This window comes from Bombina bombina, chromosome 4, assembly GCF_027579735.1.
Source record: "Bombina bombina isolate aBomBom1 chromosome 4, aBomBom1.pri, whole genome shotgun sequence".
Lineage (NCBI taxonomy): Eukaryota > Metazoa > Chordata > Amphibia > Anura > Bombinatoridae > Bombina > Bombina bombina.
The window spans coordinates 156,695,314-156,721,605 of NC_069502.1; positions in this window are offsets into that span (position 1 = coordinate 156,695,314).

Genomic DNA, 26,292 nt, shown 5'->3' on the forward strand with positions numbered 1-26,292 from the left:
GTACATATGTATGTATGTGGTAAAATGTGTATATATGTCTGTAAATACATGTATACACATATAAATAAATACATATGTACGCACATATAAATATATATATATATACATACATAGATAAATATACATACTTAGACATGTGTATGTATGTATATTTATGTTAAAGCCCTTTGCAGCCCTTTTTTTCTAACACTTGAGACTTCATATCTTTGATACCTTATAACTTTTTTATGCAATTTTTTTAAAATATTTTTTATTAGATAGTGTTATTATGAGTGTAACTGCACTTTTAAATGTCTTTTTTTTATGTGTTTTGAGACACTTTGCTGTGCTCTGAGGTTGCGGTTATCATACTAGCGTAAATCTTAATTGCGCTCACAAATTCGCATTTACTTTCAACTTTTAATATGAGCGGAATTTAATTTGCGTAATAACACCCGTGAAAATAATAGATATCGCTCTCATGCAAACAATAGCGCATCACTCATAATCTAGCTTTTGGATGGGAGGGTTAGAGATTTCCAATATTTAGGTATTACCTAACATGTTGCATTCAGGGGTATTTGCCTTAGATTCATTTTAATCCTATGTTTAAGGCCAGATGGATAATTGAATAACAATATATTTGGGTCTAAGGTAATGTGACCATTTAATTTAGTGTTAGTTTCTTGCAAGATCATATTCCAAAATGTCCAAATCCCTGAACAGTTCCACCATATATGCAAGGTCTCGCCTGTCTAGACATCCCCTCCAACATCTGGTTTTATGAGTGACTGTAGTAGACAGCTTATCAGAGACTACACTGAGAAATGTAGAGTGGCTCATGCTAACTAAAGCGGGATTTTGCAAACTAATCTCTATAGACACAAATGAATTAGACACTCAATCACTTTTTAAATTTCTGATACCCTTACCTCGCATTCATATTATCATTTATTGTATAACACCTGCTGTAGAACAGTACATACATTCCTTGCTTTTTGATTGGCTCAAATGGGTTAAATAGCATCAGCTACATGATCGGTTTGCTATCAAAGTACAGATACTATTCTTAGATTCGTTTTTTATTTTTTTTATTTATATGTGTAATAATATGAATAGAAAATTACCTTACCATGTGTAAATATTTACCTTGATTGTATTTGGCTTCTACTGCAGTAAAAAAAAGAAAAAGCCAGACAGGTGAATCATACTGCAACGTATGTCGGAGTCAACAGTCACAAAGGCAAGGTCACAAGGAGGGGCATATTGAAACCAAGTTGCACTTTCTGATATCTATCTAGGAAACAGGTCTGAAAGTGTTGCCTGTTGATAGACATTGGGACCCCAGAGTGACTGACATTTATTTCCTTTTTATTTTGCAAGGACTTTGCTTTTTAAAGAATCTTTGTTTTTAACACATTTGTATTTTTGGTATTAAATATTGGAACCCCCTACAACCAATACAGTCTTAGATCCATTTGTACTGAGCGCATCACTTAGAGCTATAGTAGCTCAAAATCAAGTGAGTAGTTTTCCTATTGTGCTTAAAGGGATATTCTCATATGGTTTAACCACTATGAAAGTTTCCATTTTTTTGAGGTATGAAGATAACCTTTTGAATATTATCCCATGACCTTATAGTGCACGGTGTTGTATAGTATAATTTTCTTCTTTTTTTACTTTTATTATTTGATTATATACACTGCTATAATTTTACTATATACTGTTTTTGTTTTACAGTAGATATTTATCATTATAAATTGATATTGGTAGTTTATTATCTCTTGACTTCTCTTAACGTTACTTTGTACTAATATCTGTATTAGCATTTATTTTTAAATCTTATATAAAGTTTCTCTAAAGCACATTTGGGGCGAATATTTCTTTGGAGCATTGTTCTTTTTCTTTCTTTTTTTGAGAGTATATATATTTATAGAGTGTGTTAGTCTGTGCATATGCCTATCCCTGTTTCAACTTGCCATCTGAAGTTTATATTATTTTAAAATTTATAGAGATAAATTACAAGTGGCGCACTAACGTTAGTGTGTGAGCGATATTGAAATATAGTGCTTACATTACAAGTTGAAAGTAAATGCAAATGCGCAAACGCATTTTAGACTTGTCGGGTTAGTGCGACTGAAAACCTCATGTAAAGGATAAGTAGTTAAAAAAGTTTTATTTCAAGAACATTGGAATGTAAAATATTCATAACTCAAGTCGGCTATAGTGTACTTGGTTAAATGCAGTCAGGTTAATGCACAAGCAATAGTTTTTTTTTTTTTACTTTATGTCTCCATTGAAGTTTATGGGGAAAAAAGTTAGTGCACGTCGGCTTTCGCTCACTTGCGCAGAATCAATTTACTTTTGTTGGTGTTTGTGCATTTGTAATCTGGCCCATAGTATTTTATTCTTTATACAAATGTATAATAAAAGCTTTAACCACGTATTACAATGTTATGTAAGGCCCCGTGAAAATATAGAGTTGAAAGACTGGGTGACAAAAACTTTCATGGGACCACTAGCTTGGGCAAATTTTTATTATACATTTGTATTGAGAATAAAACACAGTGGCTTCTAGTTAGCAACGTGTCTACTTACCTGCCTTCGCCGGCCCCAATATGCCCACCAAAGCTCACCTACCATCGCCGCCGCAGGCCTGAATACGCTCGCCAAAGTTATCAATAAAGCTGTCAAAAAGCCGCGCACCAAGTACGAGGCGATGAGCAGCGGACTATGATAGTTATCACTCATCTCGCTGCTCTTCGGCTTTTTCCCAGCTTTATTGATAAGCTGTCACTAAGCACCCACACTAAACTACACTGTTCTACCCCCTATACCAGCGCCCCCGGAGCCCCCCGCAACTAAATAAAGTTATTAACCCCTAAACCGCCGCTCCTAGACCCCGCCGCAACTATAATAAATGTATTAACCCCTAAACCACCGCTCCCGGAGCCCACCGCCACTCTAATAAACTGATTAACCCCTAAACCGCCGCTCCCAGACCCCGCCGCCACCTACATAATACCTATTAACCCCTATCCTGCCCCCCCTATACCGACGCCACCTATAATAAATTTATTATCCCCTATCCTGCCGATCCCGTACCCCGCCGCAACTAAATAAATTGTTTAACCCCTAAACCGCCGCTCCCGGACCTCGCCGCAACCTATATTAAACTTATTAACCCCTAATCTGCCCCCCCACACAGTCGCCACCTATAATAAATTTATTAACACCTAAACCTAAGTCTAACCCTAACACCCCCCTAACTTAAATATTAATTAAATAAATCTAAATAAATATTACTCTTATTAACTAAATTAATCCTATTTAAAACTAAATACCTATAAAATAAACCCTATTATAGCTACAATATAACTAATAATTATATTGTAGCTATTTTAGGATTTATTTTTATTTTACAGGCAAATGTCAATTTATTTTAACTAGGCACAATAGCTATTAAATAGTTATTAACTATTTAATAGCTACCTAGCTAAAATAAAGACAAATTTACCTGTAAAATAAAAACTAACCTAAGTTACAATTACACCTAACACTACACTATCATTAAATAAATTATTCCTATTTAAAACTAAATACTTACCTGTAAAATAAACCCTAAGATACCTACAATGTAATTAATAATTACATTGTAGCTATTTTAGGATTTATATTTATTTTACAGGTAACTTTGTATTTATTTAGTTAAGGTAGGAAAAATCTGATTGGCTGATCCAATCAGCCAATCAGATTCAAGTTCAATCCGATTGGCTGATCCAATCAGCCAATCAGATTGAGCTCGCATTTTATTGGCTGTTCCGATCAGATTTTTCCTACCTTAATTCCGATTGGCTGATAGAATCCTATCAGCCAATCGGAATTCGAGGGACGCCATCTTGGATGACGTCACTTAAAGGAATATTCATTCGGCGAGTAGGCGTCGGTGGATGAAGATGGATCCGCGTCGGCTGCTTTGAAGATGGCTCCGCTCTGCTCCGGATGGATGAAGATTGAAGACACCGCCTGGATGAAGACTTCTATCGGATGGAAGACCTCTTCAGCGCCCCTTGGATGAAGACTTCGACCACTGCGGATGTCCTCTTCTGTTCCATCGGTGGTCGGCTGGCTGAAGACGGCTAAAGGTAGGATGATCTTCAGGGAGGTAATGTTAGGTTTATTTAAGGGGGGTTTGGGTTAGAGTAAGGGTATGTGGGTGGTGGGTTGTAATGTTGGGGGGTGGTATTGTGTTGTTTTTTTTTTTACAGGCAAAAGAGCTGATTTGTTATTTTATTAGGGGGCTTAGATTAGGTGTAATTAGCTTAAAAATCTTGTAATATTTTTTTATGTTTTGTAACTTACGCCTAGATTTAGAGTTCTGCGTTAGCCGTCAAAAGCAGCGTTAAGGGGTCCTAACGCTGCTTTTTACCGCCCGCTGGTATTTATAGTCAGCCAGGAAAGGGTCTAACGCTCACTTCCAAGCCGCAACTTTTCCATACCGCAGATCCCCTTACGTCAATTGCGTATCCTATCTTTTCAATGGGATCTTCCTAACGCTGGTATTTAGAGTCTTAGCTGAAGTGAGCGGTAGAGCCCCTACCGACAAGACCCCAGCCGCAGAAAAAAGTCAGTAGTTAGGAGCTTTATGGGCTAACGCCGGTTTATAAAGCTCTTAACTACTGTGCTCTAAAGTACACTAACACCCATAAACTACCTATGTACCCCTAAACCGTGGTCCCCCCCACATCGCCGCCACTCTAATAAATTTTTTAACCCCTAATCTGCCGACCGCACACCGCCGCCACCTACATTATACCTATAAACCCCTAATCTGCTGCCCCTAACATCGCCGACACCTATATTATATTTATTAACCCCTAATCTGCCCCCCCCAACATCGCCGCTACCTTACCTACACTTATTAACCCCTAATCTGCTGACCGGACCTCACCGCTACTCTAATAAACTTATTAACCCCTAAACCGCCACACTCCCACCTCAAAAACCCTATAATAAATAGTATTAACCCCTAATCTGCCCTCCCTAACATCGGCGACACCTAACTTCAAGTATTAACCCCTAATCTGCCGACCGGACCTCGCTGCTATTCTAATAAATGTATTAACCCCTAAAGCTAAGTCTAACCCTAACACCCCCCTAAATTAAATATAATTTCAATCTAATGAAATAAATTAAATATTATTAACTAAAGTATTCCTATTTAAAGCTAAATACTTACCGGTAAAATAAACTATTTTAGGATTTATATTTATTTTACAGGCAACTTTGTATTTATTTTAACTAGGTACAATAGCTATTAAATAGTTATTAACTATTTAATAGCTACCTAGTTAAAATAATTACAAAATTACCTGTAAAATAAATCCTAACCTAAGTTACAATTAAACCTAACACTACACTATCAATAAATAAATTAAATCAATTAACTACAAGTACCTACAATTAAATAAACTAAACTAAATTACAAAAACAAACAAACACTAAATTACAAAAAATAAAAAAAAGATTACAAGAATTTTAAGCTAATTACACCCTAATTACAAGCTAATTAAGCCCCCTAATAAAATAAAAAAGCCCCCCAAAATAAAAAAATTCCCTACCCTAATCTAAATTAAAATAGTTAACAGCTCTATTACCTTACCAGCCCTTAAAAGGGCTTTTTGCGGAGCATGCCCCAAAGAAATCAGCTCTTTTGCCTGTAAAAAAACACAATACCACCCCCCAACATTACAACCCACCACCCACATACCCCTACTCTAACCCAAACCCCCCTTAAATAAACCTAACACTACCCCCCCGAAGATCTCCCTACCTTGAGTCGTCTTCACTCAGCCGAGCAGCGCTGGACCAAAAGAAGACATCCGGACCGGCAGAAGTCTTCATCCTATCCGGGCAGAAGAGGACATCCGGACCGGCAAACATCTTCATCCAAGCGGCATCTTCTATCTTCATCCATCCGACGAGGAGCGGCTCCATCTTCAAGACCTCCGGCGTGGAACATCCTCTTCTACCGACGACTACCGACGAATGAAGGTTCCTTTAAGTGACGTCATCCAAGATGGCGTCGCTCGAATTCTGATTGGATCAGCCAATCGGATTGGCTGATCCAATCAGCCAATTAGATTGAGCTTGCATTCTATTGGCTGATCGGAATAGTAGATTTATTAAAATAATATTTAAGTTAGGGGGGGTGTTAGGGTTAGGGTTAGACTTAGGTTTAGGGGTTAATTAGTTTAATATAGATGGCGGCGGTATGGGGGGGCAGGATAGGGGTTAATAAATTTATTATAGGTGGCGACGGTGTAGGGGGGGCAGATTAGGGGTTAATAAGTTTAATATAGGTTGTGGCAGGGTCCGGGAGCGGCGGTTTAGGGGTTAAACAATTTATTTAGTTGCGGCGGGGTACGGGAACGGCAGGATAGGTGTAAATAAATTTATTATAGGTGGCGGCGGTATAGGAGGGGCATGATAGGGATTAATAGGTATTATGTAGGTGGCGGCGGGGTCCGGGAGCGGCGGTTTAGGGGTTAATAAGTTTATTAGAGTGGCGGTGGGCTCCGGGAGCGGCGGTTTAGGGGGTAATACATTTATTTAGTTGCGGCGGTGTAGGGGGGGGCAGATTAGGGGTGTTTAGACTCCGGGCACATGTTAGGGTGTTAGGTGCAGACGTTTCCCATAGGAATCAATGGGATGTCGGGCAGCAGCGAACATGAACTTTCGCTATGGTCAGACTCCCATTGATTCCCTGGAGGCGACGGATTGAAAACCAGGTACGCTAGGCCGGAAAAGTGCCGAGCGTACCTGCTAGTTATTTGATAACTACCAAAAGTAGTCAGATTGTGCCGAACTTGCGTTCGGAACATCTGGAGTGACGTAAGAATCGATCTGTGTCGGACTGAGTCCGCCGGATCGAAGCTTACGTCACAAAATTCTACTTTTGCCGGGCTGTAGGGCTTGATAACTTAGGCAAATCAGCCTCGCCACAAATACGCTGCAGAATTCCAACGTATTTGAGGTTGATGGCTTGATAACTAGAGGCCTATGAGTCAAAGTACAAGTGCCACGATATTTAGTACTTTCGCCTATGTGCAAATACCACCAGAAGTAAGCTTTTGCAAACTAATCCTAACTACCTTCGGGTTTAGCGCAGATGATCTAACGTTGTGTTGGTTTAGCGCACAAGTGTTAGATTTTCTTTTAACACTGCCCCCCATAGAAGTCTATGGGGAGAAGAAGTTAGCATGGTTGCGGTATCCAAAGTCCTGAAGTTAGCGCATATTGGGCTTTCGCTCATGTGCTAACTTTTTACTTTTAACTTATAATACGCCTGCTAACTCGGTGGTGTTAAAATGTTACTTTGAGTGAAGTTAGCATGCAAGTGAAAAATGTATAACCTGTTATAAAAATTCAAAGCACAAAAATAATAAAAATGGGGTTTAAAAGCACAAAGACAAGTGGGGGCCCCAACGTGGCAAGAAGCAATTGATAAATTAAAACATATATATACAATGTCAAGATTAGCTTCCGTGATCCAAGGGACTAGTGATCAATTCCATAAGATCTGGTTTTACTGGATTATGTAGGAGGGGAAAGGGAAGGACACCAGGATTGAAAAAGAACTGAAATCCCAACTGGGACACTTAATAGATTGAGCAAAGCTTCTTAAGGAGACGGAGAAGCACCCCAGCTCTAGCCCCTAGGAAGTAATAAGATTTTTTTTTTACCCCTAACCTATACTCTCAAATAGCCAGAATTATATTTAGTTAGGTAACTTTCAGATCGGACAATCATAGCAAGGACCACAAGTTTGAGTTTGATTTAAAGTGTTATAATTGTTTATTATTTGTTTAGTGTTTTAAAAAAAAAGGAAGGGGGCGGAGCCCGGAGGAGCATGGAGTTGGCTGCTTAACCTCACAGCTCTGTGTAGTTTGGAGAGCAAAGGAGCCATAGGAGATGGCCACACTCTTAGAGCACATTTTATCAGCGACCCAGCAATACTCTGAACATCAGAGAGCCAGAAGTGAGGTTTGGAACGGGTCTATATCGCATATCTGACCGCGATACAAGATAGGACTCCAACAGTGCCGGGTTTGCGGCCGCCATCTTAAGGAGCCATGTGGCAGTCTTGACCGTAAAAGACGGAGCATCTAAGGAGTTTGCGATCACCTTGGACGGTTGAAATGGATGGCTACGCTTAAGAGAAATACACCTACATTATAAGTTTTGCACTATAGAGGGTGCAAAACGAACACTACAAAAGTTGCATTATTTCACCCTCCATAGCTCTGCCATTACGAGTTTTGAAAAAGCCACCTTGTGCGTTTGATATGGTGGCGATAAACTACATACCGCACAAAATACAAGCGCTGCTTTGAGGTGCTCATGCACTCTTTCCCCATAGACATGAATGGGGAGAGAGTGTTAGAAAAAAACCTATGATCGCGGAATTAAAAGCTCTGTAACCCAGCCCCATTGATGTCTATGTGGAAAAAAAGTTACAATTAAACCTAACACCCTAACAAAAAAAAACACGTGCAAACAAACTCCTAATCTGCTGTCCCCAACATCGCCGACACCTAAATAAAGTTATTAACCCATAATCTTCCGCTCCTGATATCGCAACCACCTAAATAAATGTATTAACCCCTATTCTCCCCGACATCACCGCCACTATGTAAAGTTATTAACCCCTAAACCTCTGGCCTCCCACATCACTGCCACTAAATAAACTTATTAACCCCTAAACCGCTGGCCCCCACATCGCAACAACCTAAATTAAACTATATTAACCCCTAAACCTAACCGTAACCCTAAGCCTAAACCTAACACCCCCTATCTTTAACATAATTAAAATAGAGCTAAATTAAAGTTACAATTATTAACTAAATACAAACTTACCTGTGAAACAAAAATGAAACCTAAGCTAGCTACAATATATATTATATTGTAGCTAGCTTAGGTTTTTATTTCACAGGTAAGTTTGTATTTATTTTAACTAGTTATTTTAACTAGGTAGACTAGTACCTAGTTAAAATAAATACAAACTTACCTGTGAAATAAAAGTTAAATCTAAGCTGCCTTACACTAAAACCTAACATTACAAAAAAACAACTAACAATACAAAAAAATAAAAAACACTAAAATTACAAAAAATAAAAAAACTACCATTATAAAAAATTACAAACGAAATTATCCAAAACAATAAAAATTCTATCCTATTCTAATACCCTGTTTAAAAACAGTATACAAACCCCCACCCCCCAAACCCACAAAATAAAAATAAAGTTAAACCTAATCTACCCATTGCCCTGAAAAGGGCATTTGTATGGGCATTGCCCTTTAAAGGGCAATCAGCTCTTTTGCTACCCTTTGGCCATGGGTTACTAGATGATGGATATTGTTGATGATGGCCTTTGGGCCTGAAGTATGTGAACTCATGGCCTTGGACCTTACTATATTCACCTTAAGTTATGTTAGCTACATGATAGTTGTTCCTCTAGTCAGTTGTTTCAAATTAATCCTCCCTAGCAATGTATAGATTCATGGAGCCTAGTCTTACTATATATTTATAACAGTTTTGCATTTGTCATGCTAGTTTTTGCTACTCATCATTGCAACTTATCTCATGTTATGGGCAAATATGTTTTCAGCATTCCTGTATATTTCTTATGAGACTCATAGTGCATAAGTTATGTTTGTCACTATTATTGCTGTTATATTAGCTCCTAGCTCTATTATATGTCAGTGCTAAACTTACTAAAATCCACCCTAATTATTTTTAGATATATTATGTCTAAACTTGCGTTCATAAGTGGCAAACCTTCTGACTTAATTTCCTTTTTGTGACCATACATGTTGAGCCTGTCAGAACACCATACAGGATTATAAGATATAAGATGTTTTAAGCTATAGGTTCACAATTTTAAGTTGAATAAGATATATATTGCAGCTTTATAACACTCCAGTGTAAAATCTTGTCTTTTCAACTTAAGGAATAATTTGGCCATATGCCTACGATAGTCTTAAATATTGTATATTTGTAAATCTTATCTTTATGCTGTAATGTTTAACTTTTTTTTTTTTTTTTTTTTCAACAAGCTTTATTGAAATGAAAAGAACAGTATTACAAGAACAAGGAGCCCGACAGTAACATGCATTCAGTCTAGGGAGAAGGAGAAATTAAATTCAAATTGTCCTTGGTTTGGTATGAAAAATAATATATAAAGATAAAGTAAAAAGTCCATGGAGGGCCCAGACTAGGCCGGATTGTTATCTCCCTTTTTCAGCAAACTTTAACAACAATTGTCCTTTTGCATGCTTGCGAGCTCTTCGTCAGTATTTAGCTTGAATTTTCAGCATTAAATTATATATATTTGAACATAAAAACCATATATTAACGTTTAAGTACAGTTAGATATTAATCAACAAAATAGTATGTTCATCAGGTTTAGAAAGAGAGTCAGTCTAGAGGCGGAAGGTGAGGAAAGGAAAGGAGGCAGAAGGTGAGGAAAGGAGAGGGTGGGGGAGGGGAAAAAAAAAAAAAATTAAAAAAAAATTGGGGAGGCAGAGGGTGTATCCAGAGTCTGAGAGCTATAGCAGATGTGGCAGTATTATTTCCACATGGACACCATTGTGTCATAGAAGGGTAATTGTTTGCTCAATGAGTAATGCAGTTTTTCTAGCACAAGCAGTTCCTCCACTGCATTTCGCCAGTCTGAGATAGATGGTGTCTCTGAAGACTTCCACAATCTGGGAATAAGCCTTTTTGCTCCTGTGAGCATAATCAGGAGGAGCGCCCTTTTCTGCTTCTCCATTTGTTCAGGGAGGTGCAGGAAGAGGAGGGTTTCAGGTGTGTTTGGTATTTGTATGTTTAGTTTCTCTGACATAGTCTCGATAACCGTTGACCAGTAATTTGTTAGTTTGGGGCATGCCCACCAAATGTGTAACAGTGTGCCTGTCTCTCCACAACCCCTCCAACAGGTCGCAGTGACCGATGGGAAGAGGCGGTGTAGTCTTGATGGTGTATAGTACCATCTGGTGAGTAATTTGAGCTGTATTTCTTGGACAGTCGCCGAGACAGAGGAGCATTGGACCATGCGGAATGACTTCAGCCATTCTTCTTCCTCAATAATGTTATGTAGATCGTTGTTCCATGCTCTAGTGTATGTCGGCAACTGTGTATCGGGTGGAGTGAGTAGTAGTTTATATACTTTTGAGATAATCCTTTTGGGTGGTGTTAGGGCTGAGCAGAGAGATTCATATGGGGTGAGGTCCCTACAGAAATCGTTTTTATGTTTGTGGTGCATTAGGTAGTGGTGCAGTTGGTGATATCTCATCCATGATGTAAAGATGTCACCATAGCATTCTGCCATTTCCCTTTGAGGTCTGAGTTTACCGTCAGCAAGTGCGTTATATATAGAGCCTTGTATCAGGCTGTATGGTGCAATTAAGCGTCTGCACAACGTGAAGTAGGGAATATCAGGGTTTTCCAGGATTGGAATTAATGGAGATGAGTAAGTAGATATGTGAGTACTGGAGGCTATGGTTCTATCCCATTCTAAAAGAGTTTCTGAAATCAAGTGGAATCTGTGTATATTTTTGGGGCGTTTGGCTGAGGGGGTCCATGCCAGAGAGGCAACATTGTTATGCTGAAGGATTTGACCATCTATTCTGACCCATTGTTTTTGTTGTGTGTTGTGGGCCCATTCTATCACCCTTTGAAGGTGAATAGCTCTTCTATACAGTGTGAGGTTTGGGAAGCCCAGGCCCCCTCTGTCTCTGGGAAGGTAGAGTGTCTTTTTAGGTATTCTAGGTTTTATTCCTGACCAAATGAATTGTTCTAATGTTCTCTGAAGGTTGGTGAGATAATCCTTAGGCAGGTGGATAGGGAGGGTTTGTAGGACATATAGAATTCGCGGGAGAACATTCATCTTGATGAGGCCTATCTTCCCCAGCCAAGACAAGGATTTATTCCTCCATGAGGAAAGGTCATTAATTATCTCATTTCTTAGGTTAATATAGTTATTTTTAAATAAGTCTACGGGGGAAGCTGTTAGGTATATGCCTAAGTATTTTAACCTGGCTGGAGAGAGCGGGACCTTATAGTTCATTGTGAGGAATTGAATCTTCTCGGGGGGGGGGGAGTTAACATTGAGTAGCTCTGATTTTGATAAATTTAGCTGGAAGTTAGAAAGCTTACTAAATTCCTCCAGTTCCCCGAGGAGTTCAGGTATCGATGTTTCAATGTTAGATAGGGTGTAGAGAACATCGTCTGCATATAGTGCCTGTTTATGTTCGTTGTCTCCTATTCGGACCCCCTCAATCAGAGGGTTGAGGCGTACTTTTTGAGCTAGGGCTTCTATAGAGAGGGCAAATAATAATGGTGACAGGGGGCAGCCCTGACGTGTGCCGTTGGATATGGGAAAGGTGTTTGATAATGTGCCATTTATTTTAATCTGAGCATTAGGTGATAAATAGAGTGCGAAGGTCATGTTGATAAAGGGATCTCCAAAATTCATGACCTTCAAGACTCGACGCAGAAAAAGCCAATCGACGCGGTCGAAGGCCTTCTCCGCGTCGGTCGAAAATAGTGCCATCGGCACCCCTTCGACTTGTGCATAATTAATTATTTGGGTCACCTTGGTGGTGTTATCGCGGGCCTCGCGGCCCGGGACAAAACCCACTTGGTCGGTGTGTACTAGGGTTGGGAGGTATTTATTTAGGCGGTTTGCAAGAATTTTGGCTAAGATTTTAATATCCAGATTCAGAAGGGAGATGGGCCTGAAATTTGATGGGGAGTTCGGTGGTTTACCCGGTTTGGGCAGAACAGTGATATGTGCTTTCAACATTGTTGCTGGTAGTGTTGGGTGTTCTATTAGTTCATTGAAGAGTTGGAGCATAAGGGGTCCCAATGTATCTTTAAATGTCTTATAATATTTTAGAGAAAAGCCATCTGGGCCTGGGCTCTTCCCGCTTGGGAAGTCTTTAATAGCCTGTAGGAGTTCATCTGTAGTGATGTGTGAATCCAGCTTGTCTCTTTGTTCAGAGTCTAATTGTGGTAATTTCAATGTCTTTAAGTATTGATCTATCAGTTGGCTCCTAGTGCGTATGTCCGCGGAGAGATGTGAGGTGTCTGTGGGTTGGTTAATGTTGTATAAGGATTGATAGAAAGAGTGAAAGGAGTTTGCTATTTGTTTGCTACCCTTTATCAGGGTTCCATCTAGGTTCTGCAGGGAGTGAATGTATGTTTTCAGCTGCTTCCTGCGTACCGCTCTGGCGAGCAGTTTGCCGGGTTTGTTACTGCCTTCATGATATTTTTGTTTCATGTTAAGAGTTTTACGGTTATGTGCTTCTAGAAGGAGTGTTCTAAGGGCCCTTCTAGCATCATCCAGAGCCTCTCTGGTGTCTTTGTCTGATGGGTTGCTTTTGTGTTTACCCTCCAGCTGTGTTATAGTTTGTAGAAGATTGGTATGTTTAAGTCTGTTTTGTTTGTTAATACGTGCTTTAATTTTGAGGAATTCCCCTCTAATTACGCATTTATGCGCTTCCCATACATTCGTGATTGAAGTTTGTCTAGGATCATTATATGTCAGATAGACAGCGAGTGATTTTTGGATTTCTGCAATAATGGTGGGGTCATTTAAGAGAAAATCATCGAGTTTCCAGATGTAAGTCGTGGGGGGGAAGTCTGGCCATTGGACTGAGCATGTGACTGGTGCGTGATCTGACCAAGATATTTGGCCTATATAACATTCGTTAATCATGTCTATACCATTGGAGTCTGTGTAGAAATAATCTATGCGGGAATATTTATTGTGGGGGGATGAAAAATATGTGAAATCTTTGGGTGCAGAGTGCGCCAAATGTCGTGGAGCTGGAGGCTTGCAATTGTGTTTTTTACAGATTTTATTATTTTAGATGGGGTGCTCGATGCTCCGTTTGATGTGTCTAGCGTTACATCCATCGGGAGGTTAAAGTCTCCCGAGAGGAACACCGGCCCCTTCGCAAGGTCAAGGATAAGTTTTGAAATTTTGGTAATGAATGTATGCTGTTCTGTGTTTGGACTGTATATCGTGGCTAACGTTATGGGGTGTTCGTAGAGGAGTCCCGTGATAATCAAGTATCTCCCCTCTGGATCTTTTTCAACATGTGAGATCTTTAAAGGTATGGAGTGGTGTATTAGAATGCCCACTCCGCCTTTTTTGGATAGCCCTGAGGCAAAATGAGCTGTAGGGTATTGAGAGTTGAACCATTTCGGTTCTCTCCCTTTTCGGAAGTGAGTCTCCTGAAAGAACAGGATATGACTATGGAGGTTTTTTAACGCTCTGAAGGCTATAGACCTTTTACCTGCATTATTTAGGCCCTTGGCATTGATGGTGGTCATCACCAGGTCATGTGAGCGGGGTCTGCTTGGCTGATGATTCATTCTGTATGGGGGAAAAAAAAAAAAATAAAAAAAAAAAAAAATAAAAAAAAAAAAAAATAAAGGGGGTAGGGGAAGGGAGGTTAAGGAGGGAGAAGCAATCTAGGAGAGTGGGATGAGGGAGGGAGAGAGAAAGAGAAAGATGAGTGCTTTCAGAAGAGGAAATTAAGGGGAATAGGGGGTTTAGCAAGAATTGAGAGAAAGAAAGAGCATTAAAGAAAGAGAAGGTACAATCCTGTTTACTGTCTTATGCAGTAACAATTCAGTAGATAAAACAAGAATTATTCTTCTTTGAGCAACTAAGTTGCTAAGTGAGTGATACCAAGATAAAGAAAAGAGATAGGGTCGTGAACGGGGTCGTAACCCTCAAGCTCATACGAAAAAAAAAGAATGATGTGTCTTAATTCCCTGTCATCAATGTTAGGTCAGTGCGGTGGAGCCTATCCATGCAGCTAAATAAAATTATGTGAACCTGTAGCGAGAGTGTATGGAAAGGGATAATGGAGGGGAGGGGTGTGGTAGAGGGAAGTTGTAGAGGGAGAGAAGGTGACGGAAAGAAGGGGGTTAGGTAAGAGTGGGGAAGGGAGTGGGATTGAGGTATTAAAAGGTATGTAATTAGTTGGGAACTGATGAGGGGGGAAGAATAGAGTGGAGTTTGGGAGGGGAATGGGCCAAGCGTGGGAAGTTAGAAGTAAGAGGGTATAAATGAGTGAAGGGGGAGAGGGGGACATTGGAGTAAAGGATAGGTAAGAGGTGGGATAAAGGTAGGGGTAGGTATAGAGTATTAAAGAGGGTGGGAGTGCATGTGTAAATGACGAAAAGGAGGTCAGTTTAGGAGAGTAGGGATGAGGGTTAGTCTAAAGTTTCAGGTGTATGCTATGAGTGTGTACAGCAGGTTAACTTTGAGAGTATGGAGGATATCACAAGGTGTTTTCTAATTTGTAATGAGAGGGTAACAAGTTCTTATTTCGGGTGATTGAAGGAAGGGGATAGAAAAATACATGTTAGACAGGCATGAAGGAACACGGACAAATGTCTAGTACTCACATTGGCAAAAGATTATTATAACTCTTTTTTTTTTTTTTTTTTTAAACCATCACTTGCAGTAATTTTAAAAACTTTTCTATTCAACAGGTTAAACATTTTAAGCTAATTGTTATAAGGAAGGTACACCCGGAGGGGGCCTTCCCCAGGATGACCCTTGTAGCATAATGTCCAGTCTGAGGTAACTAACGTCACGGCAAAGTGTGACAAAATACAAAAGGATACAACAGTGGACTTTTCAGATTGGGATATTAATCTCCTTCATGAGGAGATGGTCTCTGAAGTCAGATGTTAGAACGTGAGGTCGAGGGATCCTGGGGGTGTGTATTGGGCCTTTGAAGTTGGTCGCCATCAATAGATAGTCCAGAGTAAAAAGTTCTTTCATCCATTCCTGGGTGGTATACAGCTGTTTTGTTCTGATGAGTGGCCACTATTGATACCGGAAAGCCCCATCGATATTGTATTTTGTGGGCCCGCAGTTTGGCTGTAATATGGCCTAGTTCCCTTCTCTTCTGGAGGGTGGTTGGTGACAGGTCAGAAAAAATTTGTATCTCCACCCCTGCATGGTGTACGGGATGTTTAAGACGTGCTTGTTTGAGGATTTCTTCCTTGTCCCTATAGTTTAGGAACCGGACAATGATGTCCCTGGGGGGGGCTTTAGGTGGAGGTTTCGCCCTAAGCGCTCTGTGAGCGCGTTCTAGGACAATATCTGGTGATGAGGGGGATTCTTTCAGCGTGCGGAACAGACTCTGCAAGCAACCGTCTATGGCTGGGGGATGGACGGATTCTGGTATTCCTCTAAAACGTAAATTGTTCCTTCGCCCCCTGTTGTCAAGATCCTCGATTTTATCATTTAGTTGTTGAATTGTTTCAGATTGAATTTGGATCTCTGTGGTAATGGCTTTTTCAGAGGCTGTGTGTTCTTGTTGTTTTGCTTCTACCTGCGTGACTCTTGTGTCTAAGGCTGTGATGTCCCTCCTAAGCTCATTAAAGAGATTTCGCATTTCTTGTACAGCATCCCTAATATCTTCCTTAGAAGAGAGGTGCAGTAAGTCCTCTTTTGTAATTAGCTGTTGGGCCTGCATAACTGGGTCTTTATGTTGAGAGTTATCAATTTGTGGGTTGTTTTCCCTTTTCGCTTCAGGGATCAGCAAATCTGCCTGTTTAAGATATTTGTTTAGAGTGCCAGTTGTAGTGCTTTTGACTTCTCTTTGTTGTCTTTTGCCAGGCATCCCTTTTGTCCTTCAGCAGGTTATATAAAGCAGTGAAAGTGTCTCTGTGGGGGGTACATAACTTATTAAAGATGTCAGTTCTCTTTGTTCCCTTCCACCCCCACTCTCTTTCTGATATCAACCTCAAGGTGAGCTTTTGTTTGCAGAGAAAAGTAACAACGGAGGTATAAGGTTATCTTATGTTCTGTGTAGTAGCCTTCATATGTTTCAAGACCAAGCCTGTTAATCAAGCACCTTGCCTTATTATATCCTGTGCTTGAGTATTCTATATGATGTTTGAATCTGCTGTCCAGGGGCTTGGGAGGCTATAATATAACTCAGATCGTAGCCTTTTAGGTCATTAATGTTTTGGGCTGATAATAGATCACTGTCAGTGCGACACTCTGCTCTCCCCCCCGCAGAGAGCGCGGGATACAATATGGCTTCTGTATGGAGTAAGGCAAGTAAATGAGGGTGGCACTCTTAAGTTATATTTATTTTGTATTATTTGTTATTTCTCCCTTCTCTCCCGCTGTAAGGGACTCCAAGGGAGATATCACGTTTTGCTGGTAGGTAAGGAGAGGGCCGCACTAGGCCGTTGCAGGCCAAGAAGTTTGTGTGCTTATATGTGTGGCGCACTGAGGCCTCGCTACCGTCCTTTAAGTGTATACAGGGAGCCCGTAAGGGCGTGCAGCTCACCTCTCAGAATGGCAGCGTGTCCTCGATCCCTCAGTTGGGGTCGATTGCTACTGTCGCGTTGCTCCAAGCTTCCGTGCGGTAGTGTGTACAGAGGCCAGGTGCCGCTTGTGGTGGTAGTTATCCCTGCGTTTATGGAAGTAGTAAAGATGGCGCTTCCATCACCTCCAGTTTCTCCCATTAATGATCCGGCACAAGTTTTCCCGGGCTGAGTCGCACTGTAAAGTTACGTTGATGCTCCACCGCACTAATTGAATTAAATAATTATAAAAAGGGGAACTTTTGTTGTTATTATAGGCATCGTATGGCTTGAAGGTTAAGGAGCTCTAGTGAAACACAGCCATCACCCAGCGTGGCTTAGCTCCGCCCTCTCAATGTTTAACTTTTTATATTACCTTTCAAAATTAAGATGGGATGGATTCTATATAGATACTTATCTTTATATGTACAGGTACAAACAATAAACTCATTCTGATTATTATTAATGGTGACACATACCATTTAACGTACTATGGGTAATAAAAGCAATATTTTGAGCGGATGCAACTTAGTTATCCCTGTGAACCCTCCAGGGATCACATCAGTAAGCTATTACAGCCTCAGCTTCCTGCTTCTACTGTCATAATTACCTACAGGCGAACTTATTATACAGTACTAACTCAGATATTAGATAGTTAGATACTATGTAGGTTTTTATCGCTTCTTTTTAGCCTAGATTAAACTTTACTCTTCATGAAGCTATGACCCATATAGATATTATGTGACATTTATAAATCTATTTTCTATGTCAGCCTGCAGCTGGAAAAAGTATCTGAACAGAATTATATTCCCTTGGCACTAGACTAGGATTATAGTCAAATATATTTTGAATACCATCATACGAACTCCTGTTATAATTTAATCACTATGCTAGATCCCCTAGCCTTACATGGCTTGTCTTTTGAGTACTCCTGTAGCCCCCAGTAGAGAATTAAGCATCACAACTTCTCCCTTCTATCTATGTAAGAGACTAGCAAATAGTTCCTACTTCCATTCCTCAATGTCTGAAATATGGTTATCTTGAAATTTGTCCCCTTGTCTTCGCTATATATCTTTAGTGTTTGGTTTAGTGTCCTGGCTGGATACATGGCGCAGACATCTAGTTAGTTCCAACATATCTTACTAACAGACATGAATCAGTTTTCTTATAGTATATATCCTGTTACCACCCTAAATGTTTAAACCTATCCTTGAGGTTGAATTTGTTTGTTTTTGTTTGAAAAGCACGCTACCTAAATATCTCCAAACAATACTTTTCAGTTCGAGAGCCGGCATTGGCTCTACTGAGGTCTCTTAATACATGTTATAAAGGTCACTGCTGGGCTGTGTTAACTGGGAAGGCACGGCTCAGTACACCAGATAAATTAATGACCTTAGTTCGGATATATATGTAGTAACTAACAGAATACATGACGATGGAGACATCTGACTATGCGGGGGCCTTATTTGTCTCTGTTTTTCATATACTTAGTTAACCTCCCCTGTATGTATCCTTCTTAGGAAATCTCACTTATTTTCACATACCCCAGCTTAAACTTATTCACGATGTGATTAGAGGATAGTTATATTTCATAGTACATAGCAAAGATTTGTGCTCTCAGGATATTTTTGAATCTGACATACTAACTGGCTCCGCCCTCCATCCCCCCTATTCTATTTGGAGCGGCTCTTGCCCGCTGTATCCCCCTTCCCCATAAAAAATATAGAGCTACCTCCTCCCTAGCCTTACCCTTATCTGAATAGATACCTTACTCTTCTTCCTATATAGCTAGGAGAGGACCATTCTTCTTTATATTACGTTGATAATACTCTATAACAAAACTGAAGTCTTTCTATGAGATAGCCCACATGTTATAGTAATGTTTGTGATATTGGAATGTAATACTTTGCTCATTATGCTGTGTAGACATTGATCTGTAAACGTTTTGGGGCATACCCTATTTCCTGTATTTGTTAATGACTTCAATAAAAATCTTTAAAAAAAAAAATGGCTATTCTAAAAAAAAAAAAAACACCCCAAAAAGAAAAAAAAAAAATACACAAAATAATAAACGAATTATACAAAATAATAAAAATTATTCCTATTCTAATACCCCGTTTAAAAAAAAAAAACACCTCAAAAAGAAAATAAAAATTACACAAAATAACAAACGAATTATACAAAATAATAAAAATTATTTTCCTATTCTAATACCCCATTTAAAAAAAAAAAAAGTACCCCTTTTATGCTGGGAGTACCATTGCGTTCCTATTGGCTGAAAATTTTAAATCAGCCAATAGGAATTAGAGCTGCTAAAATTCTATTGGCTGTTCATATCAGCCAATAGGATTTAAGCAGCTCTCATACCTATTAGGGTTTGGGCTTGTCTTAAAAGAAAACTGAATGCCCTTTTAAGGGCAAGAAAAAGAGCTAAATTTATTAGTGGCGGTGATGTCGGGAGTGGCAGATTAGGGGTTAATAACTTTAAAATAGTGTTTGTGATGCGGGAGGGCCTCAGTTTAGGGGTTAATAGGTAGTTTATGGGTGTTAGTGTACTGTGTAACAGTTTAGTTATGAGTTTTGTGTAACAGTTTTGTTGCGTAACACTCATAACTACTGCTCTCAGATTGCGTAACGAATCTTGTCGGTATAGGGTGTAACGCAAGCATTTTAGCCTCACCACAAAACTTGTAATACCGGCACTATGGAAATCCCATGCAAAAACGTCATTTTTTTGAGTCCGGGACTGACGTTGCGTTACAGGCTAAAAGACTCGTGGTACAGCTATACCGACAAGACTCGTAATAGCTGTGTTGCTGTTTTAACACTGAAATTGCCATTTTTTTCAGCGTTAAAACACGAATGCAAAACTCGTAATCTAGGTGAATGTGATTAACTGGCCAACCCTATAAGGAGAGCGGTACATAGCACAGACTCACTTAATAAGCTGCAACATAAATTTAAGTTGCCCTGATGTAGGCCCTCACATGCAAATATTTCTAAACTGAGGGACGCTTTGCAGCTTCACTCTAGGGATAAAAAATACCATTAGCAATCATGGTATATACAAGGCAGCATGTTGGGGGAAACAAGAAGCGTTTAAAATAGCGCTTACATAGACAGCACCAGTATATTGTGCAGAACCCCTTTATGAGGTGAAACCACTTATCCTCAGAAACGATCATCAATGGGATAGTAACCTAAAAGATATGGATGCAATTGTACACACAGGCTTTAAGGCTCTTATAAGGCCCTGAAAAGCAGGTACAATATTAAAATACTCCCTCTTCTGAAACCATTTCTGGTACATTCCATGTGCATATTATTCTAAGCATAAACTGAAAGCTGATAACTGATATTCCCGGTATTTGTCAAAGGTTTGCTTAACTTCATCCGTCATTTCAACTGGGGGATCATTTAGTTACTGCTGGTAGAATTAAAAGCTATAGAGCAGCAGTCCACCAGGAAAAGTCAGGTTTAAAACCCTCAAAAGGAGAGAAATCTGCTGAAACCCAGACAGCCATGCAGGAAGAAAACGTAGATTCAGACACTAATTCCATCTCACTAAACAAAGACCTCACCCCAGTTACAAAGGTGGATATAAAAATGTTGGTCTCAAAACAAGATACATCAGCCAATTTTGATAAACTCTGGGAAAAGATTGATGCAATGCAACAAACAGTAACTAACAGTCTAGCGGACATTAAACAAGATATTCAGGATCTGGGTACACGTGTATCCTCACTAGAGGTCGGATAGTAACAACTCAGTCTTGGAAGAAGTTAACTCAGTATCCCAACAGGTCATCTCACGTCAGCAGGAGATAGCGAGTATCCAGGATAAGATGGAGGACCTCGAAAATCGGAGTCGCAGATATAATATCAGTTTGAAAGGAATCCCTGAGACCATCATCCCAAGTGACTTGGAAAATATCTAAAGCAGCTATTTCAAGCCATCACAGGTCAAGCTGAGGACAACATATTTGAGATGGAAGGAGCACACAGGGACCTAGGAGCAAAACCCAAAGGGGAGTTTACTCCAAGAGATGTTATACTACAAATGTTTCAATTTCCAAGAAAATTAGCTATTCTAATAGCTGCTAGAAAGAACCCGACCTTCAAATTCCAGGGGACAGTAATCCAATTTTACCAAGACCTCTGCGTTAGAACCCTGCAGAGGAAAAGTGCCTTACGACCACTCACACTATTACTGAGAAAAAATTAAATCAACTACCGCTGGGTGTTTCCTTTTGCACTGAATATTCTACACAATGGGGTAACATTTACCATAAAAGAAGTACAAGACATCCCGGATATCTGCAACCACCTGGGCCTGGAAATCCCTCAGCTACCTTCTACCTTCTACCCTACCAGGAAAAGGAAAATAAGGGAACACTAAAACACACAGCCCTCCCCAGAAACAGAATTGGGCAAAGATATCCAAGAAGAAACAGAAGACATGATCTCTATTTTGGCTTAACGTAAAGATGAAATCTCCACATCTACTTCAACCTCTGGGACGACGAGGGTCAGATGAGTATACCATTCTTTATTATTGTTTATGCATTAAAATGGCTAGGACCCATACTTCCTGCATTTGACTCTTAATTGGTTATATCACCCTTTAGGGGTGAGATAAGCTAATAGGAAGACATAAACATTGTTTTTTTTATTCTTGAGTTTAGACCAAAATAGTTTAGACCAAAAAATCTCTAGCCATAAACCAAGGTAGGATATTACAAGAACCCATCTCCCTGAATGCGTCCCAGGCCCTCCTGAACCAAAAGCTCACTCCTTAAAATACGGCAAGTAACACATTTATTAAAACTCTCTGCACAGCGATTAGAATATGTATTGCCAGACACTGGAAGGAGGGAGCCCCAGCGTGGCAGGAGGTGTTAGATAAAATACAGTATACATATAGCATGTCAGAATTAGCTGCCACAATCCAGGGGACTAAGGAACAGTTCACTAAGATATGGTTTTATTGGATGATGCAGAATGAAGAGGACAATACAGTAATCTTTAAGGAAGACATGGAGATAGGTATAGCTTTAGTATGAGAAGGGGAACTATCAAGATTTTCTCACTATGGAGCAAATGGAGTGACCAGACATATCCCACCCTCACCTCGACATAGAATTGACTAGGTATAGTTAGATCTGAATGTAGACGACCACAAAAAAGGACCACACTGATGTTTTGAATTGTTTTATGTGTTATATAGTTTGTTTACAATATAAAAAGAAAACTACAAAAGTACAATATAATAGGAATGATAAGATGATTGCAATGTGACATTTGAGTGTAACTGGGCCGGGGGGACTCTGTCTCTGACAAATGTAAACGTCAAAATAAATGTAAAAGGAGGTATACCTGAGCATCCACTTAAGTTGGAGAAGGACATTTCATCACCAACAAGGACACTAAATCACCAGATTGATTGGACATAATTCAAATTAGGATACCTCCTTCTTTGCTCAATTATGTTGGGGAGGGGTTGACGCTTGATACAGGATGTAAAATAATTCTTTGTTTGTCACTTGTCGGCATATGTCATGCTGTAATCTTGTTTTTTATATTAATAAAGAAAGAAATATTTTAAGTAAAAAAAGGAAAAATGTAAGACAACCACTAAGTGTTTGTGGAATTGCAGTGGAACTACATTATTGCAAAATATCTGTCACTGACTATGCACAGCCCTGACTCTCGGAGGGGGCTTGCCTCTTCATTCACTTTGATCGGAGGTAAGACCAGCACTTAAATAATGTTTACTAGGCTGGGACTCTCTGACTCAAGAGAGAGACTTCTCAATGCCATATTTAAAGACATTCTGGAGGGTTGTTTTTCTTCAAATGTTAACCTCTATTTTCAGGAACATGTTATACTCATTCCAACCTTTTGTATGGAAAACGATACTTTCTGTTAATTTGCTGTATATGACTATATGTTTTGTGTGATTATGACACTATGATGTTAGTAAAAAATCATTTAAACTAAAAGCACAAAGACACTTATACCTTACTTCTGTCAGTAAGCTTCTCTCAAATGTAATGGGTGTAGGATCCCCTATTAGCAGCTGAACTTTCTAATTATACTTAATATTGCTATCAATTAATTAATAATGCATTGCATTATTTCCATATGTATTAGTCTGAACCTTAAATATCTCTATTATGTGTTTTTTTCCAGTTGCTATGACTAACACTGATACAGCTTTATTCAGTAAGGTTATTACAACTCTGTTTTTTTTTTATTCAACTCATCAGTGAAAGTTCAAATTCAACATAAGGCCCCAGGGATAGCCATTCAGGTAAAGAGCTATGTGTTTTTTTTCCTAAAATGGCAGTCGGCAAAAGCACAAGTCAACACTGTAATTAGAAACTTGGCAACCAGGCGTATATTACATGAAAAATTGAATATCATGCTCAGGGAATCAGCTACCAAACTGTGCTATTGCAGTTTTGCTGTTTCTATAATCTAGTAGCAAAAATGGGAATATAATTATTTTACACACATAAAAAAAGTACCAATAATTTATGTAGGTTATTCCAAAGGAACATTTCTGAAACTTCTGCATATTTTTTCTCTATCTAGCCATATTTTCTCTTTGTGTATTGTTAAATATTTTGATGACTTCACTAAATATAGTTTTTTAGAATGTGCACTTTATACACACACATAACATATGTAGATAGATAGACGGACGGATGGATGAACAGGCAGACAGACAGGCAGACAGACAAGCAGACAGACAGACCTATTAGATAGATAGACCGATTAGATAGACAGACAGACAGATTAGATAGACCGATTAGATAGACAGGCAGACAGACAGACCGATTAGATAGACAGACAGACAGGCAGACCAATTAGAAAGATAGATAGATATACCGATTAGATAGATAGACAGACAGACAGATAGGCAGGCAGACAGACAGACAGATACATAGATAGATACATAGATGTATCATAGATAGATATATAGAGAAATAGCAGATAGATAGATAGATAGATGGTTCTGGCAGTAGTAAGTGGGTGAACTCTAACTATTACAGGCATACAAAACTTTTTTTTTAAATAGTTATAATATATATCAGCAAGTAAGTACTACAATGTGATAGATCTGCATACAAATTAAATATTTTAAAAGCATTTTTACAGCAAAGTTTGTATTGTTTTACAGTCCACATACATACCTCTTGAAAAATACCCTATGCTGTAGCCAGTTTGGAACACATGCAAATGATCTCCAGCATTGATAAATGAATCACTGTGTAGAATGTTGTAGACTCAGGGTAACCAACACAGCGCTTAATTGTGACAGAGCTTCATTAGTGGCAAAATAACCTTGTTCTAGAGATAAAAGAGGTTTTAATCAGCATGTGATATGGGAAATACAGATTTACCAGCAATTTATGGTTGGCATCTAGCACAGGCAGTCATACAATTTTGGTCATTTTTGCCAAGTAGGAAAAAATTACTAGCTGTGATTAGCAGTAAGATTAACATCTATGCTATTGTGTTAGGATTTAGAGCTCCACAAGGAATATCAGGGACGTTAAAGAACCAGTCAACACATCAGATTTGCATAATCAACAAATGCAAGATAACAAGACAATGCAATAGCACTTAGTCTGAACTTCAAATAAGTAGTAGATTTTTTTATAACAAATTTCAAAGTTATGTATATTTCCACTCCCCTTGTACCATGTGATAGCAATCAGCCAATCACAAATGCATATACGTATAGTCTGTGAATTCTTGCACATGCTCAGTAGGATCTGGGGGTCGATCCGATAAAAATCGTTGCCCGCAAAAGCCGGCGGCGCCAATATTTGCGCGGGTTTGGTATCCTATATACGGCGTAACCTAGAAGTTACGCGCGTATATTTCTGCCGTCGCCCGTAGTTTTTTGGGCTATAGGCAGGTATACCAAACCCGCGCAGTTTGGTATCCAATATGCAGCGTAAGGACTTACGTGGCGAAAATGGAGAAAACTTACTCCATTTTCACCTCGCCACAAAAAGCAGCCGTAAGAAGCCTTACACTGACTATTGGAGCCCCGTAACTCCCTAAACTGGCAGCTAAAATAAACCTAACACCTAACACATGCGCAATGTCTATCTCCCTGTCAACCGCGATCTACTAAAATAAACCTAACACCTAACGCATGCGCAATGTCTATCTCCCTGTCAACCGCGATCTGCTAAAATAAACCTAACACCTAACGCATGCGCAATGTCTATCTACCTGTCAACCGCGATCCCTCCCCCCCGAAATCCCCAATAAAGTTATTAACCCCTAAACCGCCGCTCCCGGACCCCGCCGCCATCTACATAAACTAACCCCCTACTGTGAGCCCCTAAAACCGCCGCCATCTACCTTATCTATCCCCTAATTAGAACCCCTTACACCGCTGTCATCTACCTTATCTATCCCCTAATCTGACCCCTTACACCGCCGCCACCTATATAATAATTATTAACCCCTAATCTAATCCCCCTATACCGCCCCCAGCTATATTAATATTATTAACCCCTAATGTAAGCCCCTTACACCGCCGCCATCTCTATTAAAATGATTAACCCCTTATTTAATCTACCTACCCCGCCGCCAGCTATATTATCTATATTAACCCTAAGTATATTTAGTTAATATAGGTATTACATTATATATATTAACTATATTAACCCTAATTATATTAGGGTTAATATAGTTAATATAGTTACTATAGTATTTATATTAACTATATTAACTCTATCTAACCCTAACACCCCTAACTAAATTTATATTAAATTAATCTAATTCTTATTAAATCTAATTCTTTATAAACTAAAATATTCCTATTTAAATCTAAATACTTACCTATAAAATAAACACTAAGGCCTAGATTTGGAG